At 36.1% G+C, this 18134-nt stretch overlaps 1 long non-coding RNA gene across 1 annotated transcript; it reads right to left on the bottom strand.

Annotated features, from left to right (window-relative positions):
- Window positions 1-515: 515 nt before the first annotated feature.
- LOC137404412 (uncharacterized) lies at window positions 516-12094 on the bottom strand. Its single transcript, XR_010979680.1, has 3 exons — window positions 11975-12094; window positions 3393-3473; window positions 516-1340 (listed from the first exon to the last, which is right to left on the bottom strand). It is a non-coding gene; the product is annotated as an uncharacterized lncRNA (long non-coding RNA).
- Window positions 12095-18134: the final 6040 nt, after the last annotated feature.

Below are 18134 nucleotides of genomic sequence, written 5' to 3'. Positions count from 1 at the left end.
ACAAGAGATGGCAAGGAAAACCAAAGGTTGTATCAGTAAACAATATGACGGGCAATTGTGTTTAAATGGTAAACAGAAATCATTGTAATAAACTTGTATGTAATTATGAAAAAAATGATGACTCCGATAATAGGTATTTCTCCTGAATATTCAAACAAAGTAATTGATTGGCTGAAAGCTCTGCTGAAATCCAGTCCCTATATAAATACAGATTTTATGAAACGAAAGAAACTACAAAGGTGAACATAAGCTGGTCACCAGTGTGTCCTATTGATTAATCCTTTATATTCTTATGCTAAATGCAGAGTTACTGTGAGTTTTGGGGTAAAAAAGTCAACGTAACAAACTAAAACAATGTTGAATCTCAGCATGTAGTAAATGGTATGGTTGCGTGTAAATGGTATGGTTGTGTGCGGTGTAGTTAGACTACCAACAACTTTTAAATCAGTTGAAAGAAGTGTGTATAAAATATACCAAATGTTATTATACTATAGTATAATTGCAATTAATCACTCACATACTAACTTGCTTACTACTTTTTCACACTACTGACTCTAAAGCAGTCTTATAAACCATTTATAACAACCGTTGGAATCTCAACGACACGTTGCTATGATATCAATTACGTGATTAAATAAAAAACATTTACGTTTACACATGTTGCAAGACACACGGACACTAAACGAATCAAAAGAATGTCGATGGCAAACCAGAATCGACATGTCAAAGAACAGACTCAGATTGTAAGGATTAATGTGTCGAAAAAAATATTGTTGACTTGTTCTGATGGCACTATAAACATACCACATTTTGATTATTGTTATATGACAAAAATATCTTTATTGTATCAATTAGATGGTGACAGTCTAACCAAATGTATCCAATCTATCAATTGTGTGGTGACAGCCAATGGGATCTCAAAACTGCTTCTAGGCTTCTATATAAACAGTATGAGTGTAAAAAGATAAAAAGAAAGTGTTATGAGATTGTATTCGACCTCCATCTTACACCTCCCGATTAAGAAGTTTCTAGGTGAAATCGTGTGATAGCAGATATCTCTTGTAATGTTTCAAGTGATGTAGACTCCGTAAGGGACCCCGATGGGTGGCAGTAGTAAAGGTGATCTTTGGTGATTTTGAATGAGGTAATGTTCTGTCATGTTTGGCCAGTTGTGTATCGGTAATTCGTGCCTTTGCACAAAAGCATGTCCAAATGCCTTTTGAGAGATGCAAAGATGGTAATGTCCAAATGTGTATACTTTTATTTATTCTACCATGTAGTAATTTATTTCTTGGACTTGTAGAATGGCATTTAGGTTGATGATCAAGAGGATTCATAACCTAAAATCAAAATAACAATGACCTGTATGCTGATACAAATAGCAAATAAATGATGCGCAAAATTAAAAAAGTTAAGTGTCAAAAAAAAACCAAAAATCGGAGGCTCTTAGTACTGATCAGGGCTAAACTAATTACACAAAGGTAAAAACTACAAAATTCCAAACTTAACCTAGTCCCTATTTGCTACCAAATGCCTTTCCCCATAGAAGAGAACTTTAGTAAACCTGCGACTGATACAAGCCTAATTAATTTCTGTACAAGCAGTGAAAGGTTGTTGGGATCAAAGGATGTTTGGGGGAAGCTTCTTGAACATTGGCTTTCTCGTATGGTGTACACAGAGGGCGTTTTCGACATTGTGTGGCATGGCATTCAGTCACATCGTGCCTCTGTTGCCATGAAGACATTAAAACAGGTAGTACAACACATATAGGACAACTCTTGATGAACTACAAGAGAACTTAAAACGCCAAGAATTTGGTTGTCTTTACATCTGTATTCACGTTATTAACTTATAGCCAACTAAATGTGTTAAATAACATCTTTTTTTATCTATATACAGTATATATAAATCTCACTGTTTGTCTGTCATTTGTCTGTCTAGTTTTAGCGATAAAGTTTTAGCAATCAAAAAGTTTCTGCGTGGGAATTGAATTTGCGACATTCAAATTGCAAGGCTACTAACAAACGATTGTAACCAATATGCGAAGCAATTTTATTACAAACATTGCTTTTACCATATACTGTCTATCATTTTGATGACTACACTCAATAAACTATTAATTAATACAGTGAGCCTTCGGGCTGCGTTGTATTACTTAATAATACAGCAAAGCAAAAAAGAATCGCGATGCTCCGATTATGAGATTTTTTTCGCTCTGCTATAAGGAGCACAATGTTTTTTTTGCACAAAAATGAAACCTTTTTGAATGTTTCCACCATACGATATCAACAAAAACTTTTCTCGAAATTAAAATTAAAAATCCTGATATGCTATTTGCCAAAATTCCTCTCACAGTGCCTAAAAGAGATGCAATGCTCGCTATCTCAGTTCAGAGTTATTCGTTATAAGTTAAAGTAAAAACCAAACCAAAAACACGGAAGTGATAAAATTTTGGCCAATGACAAAGGTGAAGTTTAATTTAGTAAAATACATATTAAAACTAAGTTTTAAGTATGTGTTCAATAAGATAAAATCATTTAGGTTAAATTTAACTCTATAGTTAAAAAGGTTAATATATTGTTTTGTTTCTAATTTTTAATATGTACAGTACATATATGGAATTTTGATGGTTTTTACCAGGGGGTGTTTGCATTAGATAAATGCTATGGGTCCTATATCACTCTACATGACATTTTCGTTTTACAATACCAACACAAACAAATTAAAATCGTATAATTGTAAACCAAATAATTTTACATCAGAATTGTAGCAAAACAGACTTTATTTAGCCATTACTTGCTAAATATTTCAAATGTACATTTAAACACCTTTACAGTTATTTTTCTCCTTAGTTATTTCATCAGCACAAAACAGTCTTTTCATGACATGAAATTTAAAAGTTATTTGTTTAAAAAAATTTAAAAACTTTAACAGTTGTTTTATTTTTTCTCTTGATTTATTTGAACTGCACAAAACACTTTTCTCGTGATACGAAGTTTAACAATTAGAATAGTAACTGTTATTATGTGTGAAATAAAAATAAATTTTCTGTGCAAAGATGATTTTATTAAACGGGTAACATTGGGCATTCAGCTAGTAGCAAAATAAAAATAAAAGGAAGCAGCAACGTGTATTTTGGGGTACTCCAAAATCGTCCTTTAGCAGAAGCAATTCATTGCTTACCTATCTTATAGTATCCACATCATCCTCTATGTCCTGTATTTTAGCTCTCTGTTCGTTTTTACCTATAATTTTTAATATTGATTGTTCCAATTGATATTTACCTAATATGATTGATTTTAATTTTTAAAATGGTTACTAAAGAAATTATAAAATGGTCGATATCCGTAAGTTTTCTCCCGCCAACAAATTCACACACCAACAGTACTTACATTGTACGTTACTCATCAACGCAGATATCCAAATCGGTAAGTAGTTATGTTCCCCTCCAGTCAAATAATTATCAGCAACTTCTAAAAAGAGCCCACAACTCCGATTTAGACGGTTTTAATAACACAAACTTGATTTAACTTAACTTGACTCTCTAACTAAAGAAAATGTACTAGGGGACAAGTTACGGCCATGGAAATAATCTAGTATAGATAAATCTTCACTTTCCCCCTCTTTGAACTGGCATCCCCAGCCACCCCAGCCATAATAGGCTTTACATAAGTAGGCTATCAAGTATTTAACTGCTACTGGTTTCAGAATACTACAACTACCCAGAAGTAACAACTGATCATCCTAGCCCTACACTCTACATCAACCCATTCAGAAATTCGACTGCATTTAACAACACTACTACCACAACAGCAGCTTTTCCACTCGACACAAAAACTAATTTCTACTGGACATGGCTTGCCCCACTTGTTTCCGTTTTTGTTATTTCAGTATTATTTTTAATTGAATTTTTCTATCAAAGACGCATTGGACATTTCTACGCATTGGACATGTATGCACATTAGCAGTTAATATTGTATGTAGGGTGTCAGGGTGGCCCAGCGGTAGTGTCTTTGACTAACAACCTTGATGTTGGTGGTTCGAGTTCTGCTTAATGCCGATCTGACAAAAAGCTCTCAGCAAGCTTTCAACCCAAATATGCTGGGTCTATTGATTCTAGACCATAACTTGTACCACACTGACTATGTGAGCACATTAAAGATCCACCTCTGTCCTTCGCACATTGCCCAAGTGAGAGGCCTACCTGGCTCTATCAGACTGAATGTGTTGTAAAATGTATCCCTTCGGGTTAATTTAACAGTTTTAGAAGAAGCCCTTGATAAGTATTAGGACCACCCAAGGTAGCTTATAAAAAACTATTCCCGGCAGTGCATTTCTCTACTTGAACATGAGAGCACTACCAATCATTATCACTACATGACAGAAGCATGGAATTACTTTTTGACTTCTATTTGACATTTCATTCATTATTACTCGAACACCCTTCAACACCTTAATCCCTTTGGACCAGATCGATGACCTATTATCATCAATTTTAGAACTTGAAATTTAATCTTTTTATTCTATTACCAGTTAATTACGAAGAGTTACTCACATAACTACTTCGTTTACAAACAGTTGCTAACTGAATTTTACGAGTAGGCAATTTTCTACTATTTAATTTTAATCCTGATTAAAGCTATATGCAAATTTTATTTTAACATTTTAAATGATTATTTACTTCCTGGCAGAGCTTTTCAGGTTGTAACTATGCTTCGGGGCTGCGAGCTTCTTGGATATGTCCCCTTGAGTTGTTGCTGTGCCACGCTCTCTTTTATTTGAAACATAATTGGGCACCAGTGTGTGCCCAATTATGTTTTCAAAATTATGTATTAAATAAAAGAGGATTCTTAGGCTTTTTAAAATACTTATAATGGGTAATGAATTCTATGTCAGTGACTAGTCGTTGCCATTGTTCTAACACTTGCGTTGATCCTTCGCAGTTTAGTGACACAGTATGGCCCATAGTACATAGATTTGATTTTTTTAACCTGACCGATCACAGACAGTCTAGGCACCAGAGCAGAAACTGTGTCACCAACTTGATATCGTGACCCTTGGTATGTTCATCGTGGTAAAACTTGTAATTTGCTTCAGCCACCGCAATGTTAACTCTAGCTATTGTCCATGCTGTAACCATTGATCCTCTCATGACTTGTAGACTGTCCTTTTCACTTGCATAAATGGAATGTGACGTTGCCAAAGGTATACAGATACCATACAGAATGTCAGTTTCTCTACAGAATGCTAAATGTCAGGTGAAAAAGGCACTGGCATGTTATGTGTTATTGTAATGATGAAGTGCGAATCCATCTCATCTCCAATCTCATAAAGTATGAGATCCCAGTCAGTTTATTGTTTATTGATAACCTTTGACATTAGTTCTGAATTTGTTGATAAGAAATGTTCTATCACGCCATTACTTGCTGCGTAGTACGGGTTATAGTCGACTTCTTGATGTTGAAAATGGAGACTAATTTAGCCATGAGGTTTGAGCTAAATCCAGAACGGCCATTAGACGAAATTGAATATGACACACCATCAGGTAATATTGTATGTTCCATGAAAGCTTCTGCCAATGCTTCAGTAGTTTTGTCTCTGATTGGCCTGGCTATCACATATTTCATAAAACTATGTAGGAATACGAACAAATATTTGTTTCCTCCTCTGTAACAGTTGGTTGCCCAAGAAGAACCAAGGCTATTCTACCCCACACACACTTGCACTCCATTGATTACAAAGGGTAAACTGGATTAACAAATGACCCTTTTTACTGATTACACGGAACACAGGCTACGAAATTATCGACGCTTCTCGATATACCTAACCAGAAGTATTTCTGTGCCAGGCATTTGTAAGTTCTAGTTCTACCTACTGTAACAGGACACGAGAATAAACCTGAGTAGTACGTAACCAATAAGCCAAATTGCATCTTCTCTGTAAACAAAGTAATTGTCGAACAAAACCAGGTAGATAATAGTACAAAACAATTCTTAAATAAAATAATTTCGATTTTTTTAAATAATTGAAATAATTTTAAGTCTTTATTCGAGGTGATTTTATTGGTCAACTGAGACCAAAACAAATCGTTATCCTGCATTTCTTTAAAAACAAGCATATCTTCCTTTGCTGATGACAGAACAAAATTTGGCCAATCTGGAACAGCTAAGGTCATATGACATTAGCCAGCATAAACGTGCATGATCTGTCATTCACACCATTTCGTGTTTAAATATAAAATGTCGAAAATGTTTGCAAGCATAAACTATAGCCAAACCATCATTTTCATCCAGTATACAGTTTTCTTTCAGCTTTGTTCAATACTCGGCTATGGTGCCAATTGGATACAGTTGCCATCAAACTCTTGACACAAACAGACGGCGAGAGCCATTTGCATCGGCGTGTAAAAATTTCTCACATAAATCTCGATAAGGTAAAACACAAACTCCGCTTTTCTGTTATTAAATAATTTGTTTTTAACGTTTAAAAGTCTTTTTGCATTTTCCAGTCTAGCTAGAGCTTTTGTTAGATTGCACACAACATTGTTTTTGTTGGCACTTTACTCAACCTTGAAATTCAAATCCAAGGTTGAGTAGTGCTTGACCAGACAGCATCTCTGTGATGGTGTCTTGATGAGGGGATGGGAATGGTATGAGCGCATGTGTGTACCTTTCTATAGTCATTCGCACTTCTCATGTTGTGTGAGTCACACTTTTTAACTAAAATCACGTGAGATGCTCATGCACTGTCTGGCGATGGTTCAATTATTCCAGCTGCCAACATTTTTTTTCATTTCTTCATCTAATGGTCGCCTATGTTGCACTGAAACTCTTGAAAAGGCGTTCTACTGACTGCCTGTGCAAGGCCAACTGACTAGATTGGATGATTGATTAGTTGAGACAAAGTAATTCATGTTGACATACTTCATTTTGTTCACTGATAATTCCTGTAACGCTCTCAAAGGTGTTGCCAAGAACACTTGAATAAAATGTTCTGAGGTATCAACTACTCTACATCGAACCATACCATCAGGTGGGCTTAAAGTTTTTGCAAACATCAAAGCTGAATCAATAATTGTAGGCTCAAAAATGCATTGTTTCACAAGCTTTGAGCATCGCAAACAAAACAGATTGTCACTCAAAGGGGGACACATGAGGTTTCTATTTGCGATCACATAGCAATAATTTCCTTCTAGCGCTTCACTAATTACACAACTGTCCTACAGCTTCCTCCTAGATGTTCTGAGGTGAGTCTTAGCTTGTTTGAGGTTCACCATGACTAATGATTCCCTGTGTTATAATCCACTTACAACGTGCCCTATAAACAATCTACTCCTCAAATATGTTTGTATCTGCACTCTGGAATCACTAGCAAAGTCACACCCACCGTTCTTTGGTCTTCATTCTGCAATATCATATACACTTCTTCAATCCCTTGTCCTACGTCACCACAGACTGCCAGTACAGATCTCATTGTTAAAGTTATCCAACTACTCAAACCTAACTCATCATATGGAAACTAGCTAAAGGTACAGCCAGTACGAAATGAACGAAAAACACAGAATTATTTGCTCGAAATTCACTGAGTTGTCAGAGCTGTGCATACACTCCAAAATCGTCGACAAACCGCTTTTAATTGGCTAACTAAATCATTAGCGAGCGCGATTTTAGCAGCTTTTGCAATTGGTATGCTCTAAGACACGTATTATGACACACAATAAAAGTACCTGTGCAATTCAACATATTACATACGATGCAACTGCCTAGATTACGCTATTGCTGGCTCTTATCGTTCGAACACCATGGCTACAAAATGTTTCTCTTTTAATAATAACAATTTCTTTTTAGCAGCAAAAGTTCCGTTGTAGAAAGAGTTGTCATCTTTAGTGCAATCAAGTCAATTGCATCGTATTTACTACGGCGAATCGCATAAGTAATTTTTTTTGCTTGTCGCGTTTTGTGCCTCGGATTATATTTATCATGAAAGCTGCTAGAATCGTGCTCGCTAATAATTTGCTTAGCCAATTAAAAGCGTTTCGTTGGCGATTTCGGTGTGCATGCACAGCTCTGACAACTCAGTGAATTTCGCTTGAATAATTCTGTGTTTTTCATTCATTTTGTGACTTCAGTGAGAAAACAACGAAAAAATCGCAATCACAGTCACACACAAATAACCAAACTTGCTTGACGTCGAAAACTCCATAAGGTTTTAAAAATGAAAATGTTCCTTTTTCCAGCACGATATTTGTCAAGTTCCTACTTGTTTTAGAGGATCAGAACTGAAACTTGATGTCACTCCTGAATGCTCAAGGATTTTGCTCTGGTGAGTTAGTGTTCCAGTCATGTCATACAAAGAAAATTTATCACGAAATTCATTCCATATATAAAGCGAAAGCTCATGAATCACTGTGTCATCTGTCAGTATACTAGCTTAATCAATTAAATCAAATTGATGTCATGCAAACCAGCAATTAAGATCATAGGCCTATTATCGCTGGAATGGTGGTACACGTACACTAGTTGCTCCTATAATGTATACCTCCTATAACATAAATTCCATATAACGTAAATAATTTGTGTGAAGTTTTTGCTTCGTACTACGTAAAAAAAATTCTATGTAACACAAAATGTGGAGTCGGGCGAGTTCTCAAATTCAATTTGAATGGTATAATCTATCTCGTCACACTTGCGGGAGAAACAATTCCGTGCGTATAGCATTATAGCTATTATATATACAACTTCCATCTATGACATTCTAGATCGTCAATAGATCAGCAGCTGTGTTGACAAAACAGAATAGGTAGCTGCGCAATTGTTTATAAATACTTAAAGGCGATCGACTGGTGCAGGTGCTACAGCATTGGTCTACCAATCAGGATGTCACGAGCTGGAGTATCGTCGAATGTTATCTTCTATCCTAACCTTGACCCCTGAATACAGATGATACAGTTAGTAGCCTGCCACTTTTCATAGTAAAAATATTTTTCGTCTTGCTTTATTTCAGACGTATAAACTATCTGTTATTAGTTTTACTTTGCAGAATAGACATTGCTGTTTAGAAAAATAAGCAAATTGTTGTAAATGAACGTCGACGATGTGCGCTCCTCATTAACTTATTGCAGAATTACTGCAATCATGGTCTATAAAACCAGTGAAATTGATCAAAAAAAGAAAAACTTTTGTTGATGCAAACCAATAATACTGCAGTTACGGTACAAATTAAACAGTTAAGTCTATTTGTTTCCTTTTTGTTTGTCTAAAGAGGTGAGTTCGGATAAATCTTGGAACGGATTAGGCCAATGACAAGTATTTTACTGATCTTATAACGTAAACCTCTATAGCGTAAACTTTCCTGGAATAGATTATTTCCGTTGCAGGAGCGTCTACCGCAGTAGTAAAGCTCGCCACAGAAACTGGAACTTTTTGGTTCCCTGAGTATTCATCTACACCAGGCATAAACGGGATAATATTGGTATCAGTGTCTAACCAGACTGTTCTAAATTTGGTAGCCATCATTGTCTTCAAAGAAATGCACGTTGAACAAGTTTCACTCAAAGCCAAACTATTTTATCGTATTTCTTCACAAGGGTTGACCGATATAACGTTATGCTTGAATTTAGCGCACAGATAAATGTAATTCAGCAAATGTCGGCTGATAAGGTGGGTTGGCATTCCAGTGCTGCAACTACTAATTGAACTAAAGATTGCATTGCCTAACAATTTATTTCAGCTGAGCTTTGAAAGAGATGACTATAATTCATTTGGATGCACAGTTCTAAAGGTACGGCCAAACGTGCGGATTTTTTGTTCGTTCTGACCGAAATCACGAAATGAATGAAAAACACTAAATTATTTGGCCAAAGATGCGATGAGGAAGATACCGGCACTCCTCCCGCCTCTCCGTCTCCTACAAGACAGCTGAGCCATTACGCAACACACAAAAACCTGACAGTCGTTCACAATGACTAACTACTTCAACTGGACTTTCCATCTGCTCCAATTTTCCATGTCGTTTAAAGATAGCGCATTGAAAACTTCAAATAGGTAGTCAGCGCAGCGCTTAAACTTAGCGGGGTAGTCGGCTGACCAAATTGTCAGGATGATAGGTAGTCTCCAGCTTTACTAAATCTCCATGAAGAGTTGTGTTCCATGTCACCATACTATAGCATGAGTCTTCAATCACTGTCTGGTCAATGTAGTCGTCTGTCCCATTCTTGTTTTTACCAAAGAAACCAGCGTATGTAGTAGTCAGTGTTTTCACTATCTTGCAATGGTATACACTATACAGTGCTACAGTACTGAATAAAGTTAAACTTTAAAATCATCAATGTCAAAGGAACTGGTTTATGCGTAGTCTCTGCGTCAAGTAAAATGCATGGTGGCAAGTCTGGAATTCTGAACTGTGCCATAGCATGAACTGTTTTATATAGCATCCGGTGCCTATGAACCACTATATTGCAAAACAACAGGAATGTCATCAAAACAGGGACAATCGTTTCCTTGTCACGTCGGCTATGATTGTTTCCAGACAACATGTCAACGTATGTCATGTTTTTGTAACAAGTGGACAGCCATCCATGCAGACTGAATTTGCTGGCATACCATTAGCTGATGTTGGCATAAAACCTTGGCAATAAAACCATGCTTGCTGATACACTCATCACTGCAAATTTGTGTGGTACGCTCTTTAGCCAAGTTCTCTGGCTTAGCCACATTGATCTCTACTGTGCCTACAGCCTCTCTTTCAGCCTCAACCATATAACTATCTACAAAATTTTCCTGTTTGATTGATATAACTGTGCTAAGGACTGCAGCCTTCTCACTAGCTTTGCCTAATGGTTCCCCTTATCACTAAACAAAACCAACATAATCTATGTATGCTTCAACCAAACTATGCCATGTCTATACTGACTCATTTGCAACATTGTCAAATGTGATACTGTTGTCAATCTCATGTAAGTTTTTATTGCTGTCCCTTATACTTAAGGCAGGTGGTGGTTGCGTAGAAACAGCATTTGACGCTACGGGCTGGTTGCTGGTCATCTTATTGCCCCAGACCGGATTGCATATGCCAGAAATTGTTTCAATCATTGAAACATTTCTTGTTCAATTGTACATATGTCTCACAGGTATGCTCTATTGTCACCTCATTTACAGTTGAAATTATTGTTTTAGAGCCAACCCCTGTTTTGCAGTGACATTTCTCCCTATATCTGTTACTTTCGTCACGATTGGGTCAACTCTCATGACCACTACCAAACCCTGTTTGAGTTGCTGTAGCCACCCCAATAATTCTCAAACTGCCTTCGCTGCACTGGCAAATTAAATGAGAATTATGGCCATACCTATAGCACTTTTTCTCTCATTAAATAATTAAATCTATTGTGCAGTGAGTCCTTATTTCCTCCGTAACTAACTGCTACAACCTTTACTGGTGCTATGGCTTGCTCTGCTTGCAAGCCTGCCTTTAAACTAACTGCTGCCTTCAACAACAACCTAAAGTTTTCAATTGCAAGGCCATAATACTATCCCTAAAGTACAAAGTGCAAAAGGATGAAAAGGTTGTCTTTCCCACTACTGCTGCTTGCAACAATCATCCTAAATCATCATTGGTAATATGACTCACACTGGTTCTGTCTAATGGATGAGATCCTATGGCTACCTGCTCCTCTCTCTTTATCGCTGTTAATTTGTCCCGTAACAAACGCCTAACAGAATAAAACGGTGCCTCATCTCCAAGCGCCTTCCTGGTTTCCCTTAAATATTCCACTGCTGGCCCCTTTATGTACAACCCTAACATTAAAAAGAAGCCTCTGACATTTCATGTAGCAAGCTACATGAATGGAATTTTGATAAAAAACATTTAAAATCTTCACCTGATCTACCTTCAAAAAAGGTCAAATCACCCAATCCTTTTGCGGGATGCTACCATCCTGCATAAAATTATTTCTACTGGGCAACATGTCAACACTTACCCTTTGTCATTGCGATCCCCCTGACCGCTCTGCTGTTGCTGTCTACCATCATTCTCTCCATCATCTCCAGCGGAGCCATTCTTTGGTTTTCTGCCAAGACTGCCTCCAACATCTCCAAATATTGTGAATGCGTTCCTCGTTACGTTTCTACTCTTTTCGTTCCGACACTTGATCAGTTGGTCAAAATAACTTAATGTTTTTTTTTTCTTATACCAGTGTGATAGTTGGGAGCAGTAAAGTCAAACTACCAATTATCTTTATATAAATTAAAATAAAAGTGTAGAATATATCAAATTTATCATACTACTAGGCGAATGCTCGACGTTGCACGGGTATTAAAAAAAGGCTTGTAAACAGTAGCAGGTAATGCAGTTGCCCGCCACTTGCCATTAGCCTGGCACATTGCCAGCGACCAATTGGAGTACGCTAATATTTGTATTGTTAAACTTACTAATAAGAGCCATGAGAGCAAGCTTTAGTGATGTTGTGTAACACAGAGTGTTATGGTATGTTAACATAGATAACGACTCATATCGCCAAAGAATCCATTGCATCTCGCAGAGCGTAAAGAGTTAGGTTTTCGCCTGAGAAGTTTCGCAATCAAATATTCTGTGATACAGAGTTTTTATTGCTACGTAATAATCACTGTAGCAAGACAGGCAAACAACAAACGCTGAGATTTACTGTAAAATATTTAAGTGAATGCCACCACCTCTATTTGAATGCCACCTCTATTTGAACGCCACCTCTATTTGAACGCCACCGCTATTTGACTACCACTATGAGAGAAGGGTTAAAAAACAGAGTGTCACCCTCTAGTTGAGCACCACTTTTATTTGAATGCCACTTTGACAATCTTGAATCTTTATAAACCCATAATATCAAGGGATCTGTAGAAAAATGTCCACAAAATCATAATAATAATGAATTTTTTACATCAATAACAATCAATTCTGTCGTTGCAACACTCCAAAGCTTTTAGCTGGTTTTTCATTAAAACTTTGAAAGTGAAACCATAAAAATAATTAATAACCGTCTCAGTCTAATAGTAGTTCCTTGTTTAACGCAGTCTTGATACTTTGAAGTACTCGTACATGAAAACAGTTCACATTTATGATAGTACACGAGTTACGTTTAGCGAGCCAAACTTTTACGCGTTGCATTTGTGTTAAATGCGACAAGTAAAAGTTTTGCTCTGCCAAAAAATTGTTTGGGCAGTAATAGCGACTAATTCAGCAGTGCATAAGAGAAGTTGAGGTCAAAAGATATTGTGGAAGGTACTGGACAACCAGAAGATGTTCGTTCCATCAAAGGTAACAATCAGAATGCAGCTATTTGAGCAAACGACACAAATATTTGTGTTTTAAAAACGGTAATTGTTGTTTCAGCACGTTATATAAGTATGGTTCTTTTATGTCACTTGCTCATGAATATATATATTTGTAGGGTTTGATTGATTATCATTATTAGCGCTCCATAATTCTTCTTATATTACACATAAAAAGCTAGTTTCACTGCAAACTCTAGCAAGCATATCAATGAGTGCAATTAGCTTTTATTCAACATTGTTAAATATCGATGTATAATTAAAAATATGCCTTCAAATTTAAAGTGAAATAAAAAATTGAAAGCTCTAACAAATTGCAAAGCAAGGAACAGGTTATAATATCATCACAGATTAATTACAAGCAATAGATTACAACTGGCAGAGATATTTCTCGGCTTTCCAATGCATATTTTATTTAGAGAACTTTGACAAGTTAGAAGCTAGCATATTTATTGCATCAAATATTTTGACAAACTATTTGAAAAATATACCACCAGCCTCTATTTGAACACCCCTTCAAATTGACCGCCAATAGAGAGGATTGAAAATAGAGCACCATGGGGTTCAATTAGAAGTTTCATGGTATATGTACGTATAAATAATTTCAATAACTTGCTTACTAATTTTGCACAATGCTGACTCTAAAACCCATTCTTATATACCATTCATAAAAATTGTTAGAATCTCAACGAAGCTTTGCTACAATGATAATTTATTAGATAGAAAAAAATTTTGGTTCACACAGGTTGCTTGAAACATGGACACTGAACAAATCCGAAAGATGCTGATGGCATGAATCAACATGTCCAGATAACAAACTCTGATTGTAATGTTCAATTAATATGGAGAGAAAAATACTGTTGACAACTTCTGATGGTTCCAGAAACATTATGCCACATTATGATTATTGTTCAACTGGCAAAAATATCTTCATTGTAGCAATTGTGTGGTGACAGCCAACCGGATCTCAAAAATGGTTCTAAGCTTCTATATAAACAGTATGAGTGTGGTAAAGTAGAGTAAATGAAGTGTTATGAAATTGTATTTGACCTCCAAACATCAGCATAATAGTTGTAAGCTAAGACAGTGAGAATCGTAGTTTCTCGTTAACACTGTTCGGTTACTAGCACAAAATGAGACGTTCACTTGAACCATAATTGTCACGAACAACTTTTATCGTCATTACTAGGTAAATCAGACACACTGATTCCGATTTTGTACTCAAAATAAAGATTAGTCCACTAACATTCAAAGTCATTTAGGCTATTTTAAAGCGTTTCAATATCCGTTTCGAAAACAACACAATCGGCATTACAAGCTCCGCCCACAAATATGTGACGAAACCTAGCTTTTTCAGAAACGGAAGTTGGCAATGTTTAGTCCGATTTAGAATAATAGAGATGGGTGTCTTAAAACCCATTATTATCTAAATCCAGCCTGTAAAATAATTTCAGTCTTTTATGAAAGGGATATAAACTATTTAAAATTGCTCGCAGCTTGTTACATGACGTTTAAATGGGCTGGACGCCGAGAAAAATTAGCTCAAAAAGCGTGGTTTTATCACAAGCTAGCGTTGTTATCGCGCTTTTTAAATATGCAATGCTAAATAGTTTATCTACCTTTCAGAAAAGACTGATATTATTTTTAAGGCTGAATTTAGATATTAATGGATTTTAAAACACCCATCTCTATTATTCTAAATCGGTCTAAACATCCCTACGTAACTTCTGTTCCTAAAAAGCTAGGTTACGTCACGTATTTATGGGCGGAGCTTGTTATGCTGATCGTGTTGTTTTCGAGACCGATATTAAAACGCTATAAAAGAATCCTTCATTACTCTGAAAGTTAGTGGCCTAATCTTTATTTTGATTACAAAATCGGAATCAGCGTGTCTGATTTACCTAGTAAATACAATAAAAGTTGTTCGTGGCAGTTATGGTGGCAGTTATGGTTTAACGAGCATCAAAACGCCTGATATGTGCAAAATTAGTATACCTGATTAGCACATAGAAACAAAGGACTACAAATTATACACAGTAGGCTATAGCTAATGCAGTTGCCCTTCCGAAACAAAAGCCACGATTCATGACTGGCATATCCTATGAACTAAGTATTACCATCTAATTATACATACTTCAACGGAACCAATGCTGATGTAAGAATGAATAATTTAACCTTGAAAGACACACAGCATCGGATCCCTTATGGCTCAAATAAGGGTAAAGACAACCTACCAGTTTCTAGCTACTGCCTCTGAGTGGTTGATTTTAGAATAAGAAATCTGCAGCTCCCAATCTCAGTGAGCTCCACAGACTTGAAGTTGGACAACACTCAGAGGTAGACGTACCGACGAGCCCTGCAACAAGTCGCAAGCCTAAGTACTTTGGTGAGTCAATGTGCTCTCTAGTTGTCTTTGATTTATAGCCTGTAAATACTTATCATAACTAATTAACGGGATAACTAGATAGAGCACGCCTAGCTATATATTTTAATCGAAACAAACGGCTGATATTCATTATGACTAGAGCAAGATTTGCTTTTGCTAAACTCTCCAAAGCAAATTAATAGAGACCTTTTCATGCTTTTAAAAACCGTTCGATAAAAAATGTTCATGACAAAATTAGCCATTCAATTCCCAGTTCATTTGCATCATATGTCGGTATAACAATCAATTCACAATTCACTGCACAACACCACAATTCAATTATTTATTCTTTAGCTATAACAACCAAAAAAATGCACAATAATTAATGCATTTTACAAACAAAAGGAATGTTTAATAACTTTGTAGTCAGACCTGCCAACCCAAGAGTGGGGCAATGCGTGAGATTTGATTTTGGGGCAATTGATGTATCAATGATAGTATACCGGTACATAAAATTGTGGAAATTGGGGCAAAAATCTCATGCATTTTCATTTTTTCTTTGGGGTGATTGCGTGAGTCTCACGCCCAAAGCGTGAGAGTTGGCAGGTATGTTTGTAGTTTAGTGAAACCAGCGGCAAAAACGCTAACTAACTTTAACTCCGTGAGCAATGTTTTTGCATAGGTACTAAGGCGAGCCATTGTAAAGGTGTCGCAGAGGAAGCGCTGATGCAACTATTTAATATTCATAAAAAACAAAACAGTAAATATAAGCATGACAATACAAGCACAAAAATAAACATGTCCTTGTTGATGCTGAGCTTGCATATGCATAACCAAACTACATTTATTTGTACCATGGTGACCATAATTTATTGTTGTTTAGCTTACGTGTAGCGTATACGGTTTCCGCCTCTCCCTCTAACTCTTGCTGCGTTTTGAAAGGCGCATCAGTCTCTAGTTTTCTTCGATTTCTCTCCACGCTTCTGACTACGCCCTTTCGTAATCGTGTCAAGGTCATAACGCTGTGCGGCTCGACACTGTCAAAACCTGGCCAGTTTCTGGGTCGTTTTGTAGAGGTGGAGCTTAATCCGGAAATGTAAATGTTTTGTCGGCACTAAGCGACGAGGTTTTAAGCAAGTGCCAATGTTTAGTCGGTTAAAAATTGAGTCTGTAATCTTTTTATTTTTTGTACCAAAATAAAGCATAAACATCGTTTTAGGCAAATCCTTAATCAAAAATATGAGATCTTTCATCAAACTAGCATAACGTATTCACATAGTTGTTTATCGTAGTTTTGTCGTGTTAAGACGAAATAGTAACATGCTCACGAAACGGAAAAAATCTTCTCAAAAATACATCATTAATTATTCTGTATTCGTTTATACAGTGTGTACGAAAAATATCTTACATACGTTGTAATATGATTGCACTTACATGTATGTAACGGGGTATTACATAAGTTATTGAATATTTGTGATTATGTTCTAACCAAATAAAATGCACATTGAAACAATTGTCTACTTTGCTACCATTCTGAGAGCTAAAGAAGATTCTATTTCATTTTAGTGTAACTATTTATGTTAGCGTATCGTAAGACAAAGATTGTGAAAAGGCAACAGAAGACATTAGTCTATCTTATCTTTACTGCAAACACCGACTTCTCCAACAACTAACTTTATTTAGATTTTGAACATGACCGCACTCTGTAGGTATTCATTTGTCAATTTGATTATATATTTATTATTTATGTACAGCATTGTGTGACCACAAAAGTTTTCTCGATTTGTTGGGCAAAAAATATTTTCTTACTGTTGGCATGATGATGTATTTTCTTGCTCCAATATAAATAATGCATGTGGCAATTGTTGTGCATCATTGTTAGCAGCTTTCCCGTTACCTCCACAAGCACAATGTAGCCAATTCTGGAAAATCAGAGGGCAGCACACACAAAACCTTTAGCGTGATGTATGTCTATTGGCATTGCTGACGTTGTACAACATACATTGCTTAAAAAGTCGATGCGCAATGACAAAATGTCTGGTGATGGACCACTCGAACAATGATGGGAAGTAGGTTGTTTCAGTTATCGGACGAATCTATCATGATAAATTGTAAAGTTTAATAATTTTATTTTATTTGATATAAAAAGAAAATTTTGCACATAACCTAATTACTACCACATCAGCACCAAAGCCATAAAAGGCCTTTAACAAGCACAAATGAGATCAGAATAACATAGTAGAAAAGGGCTACATATACTACATGTAGATATGTGAAAATAAGTGAATATAAGTCTGGGTTATTTAAAAAAAAATCAATGTCGAAAATCCTGAATGTTTTATGTATGCAGGTATGTTTTAATTTGATCAATATATTCACTCAAAATTGAGCACAGTACAAGCTGAAACAGTTTGAGTTTTTGCATATAAAAGTATTCCTATCTAGAACAAGTTTGTTGTCTATGGCTG

Source organism: Watersipora subatra, chromosome 9 (assembly GCF_963576615.1).
Source record: "Watersipora subatra chromosome 9, tzWatSuba1.1, whole genome shotgun sequence".
In the NCBI taxonomy this organism is placed as follows: domain Eukaryota; kingdom Metazoa; phylum Bryozoa; class Gymnolaemata; order Cheilostomatida; family Watersiporidae; genus Watersipora; species Watersipora subatra.
This window is presented reverse-complemented; position numbering and strand designations above follow the sequence as displayed.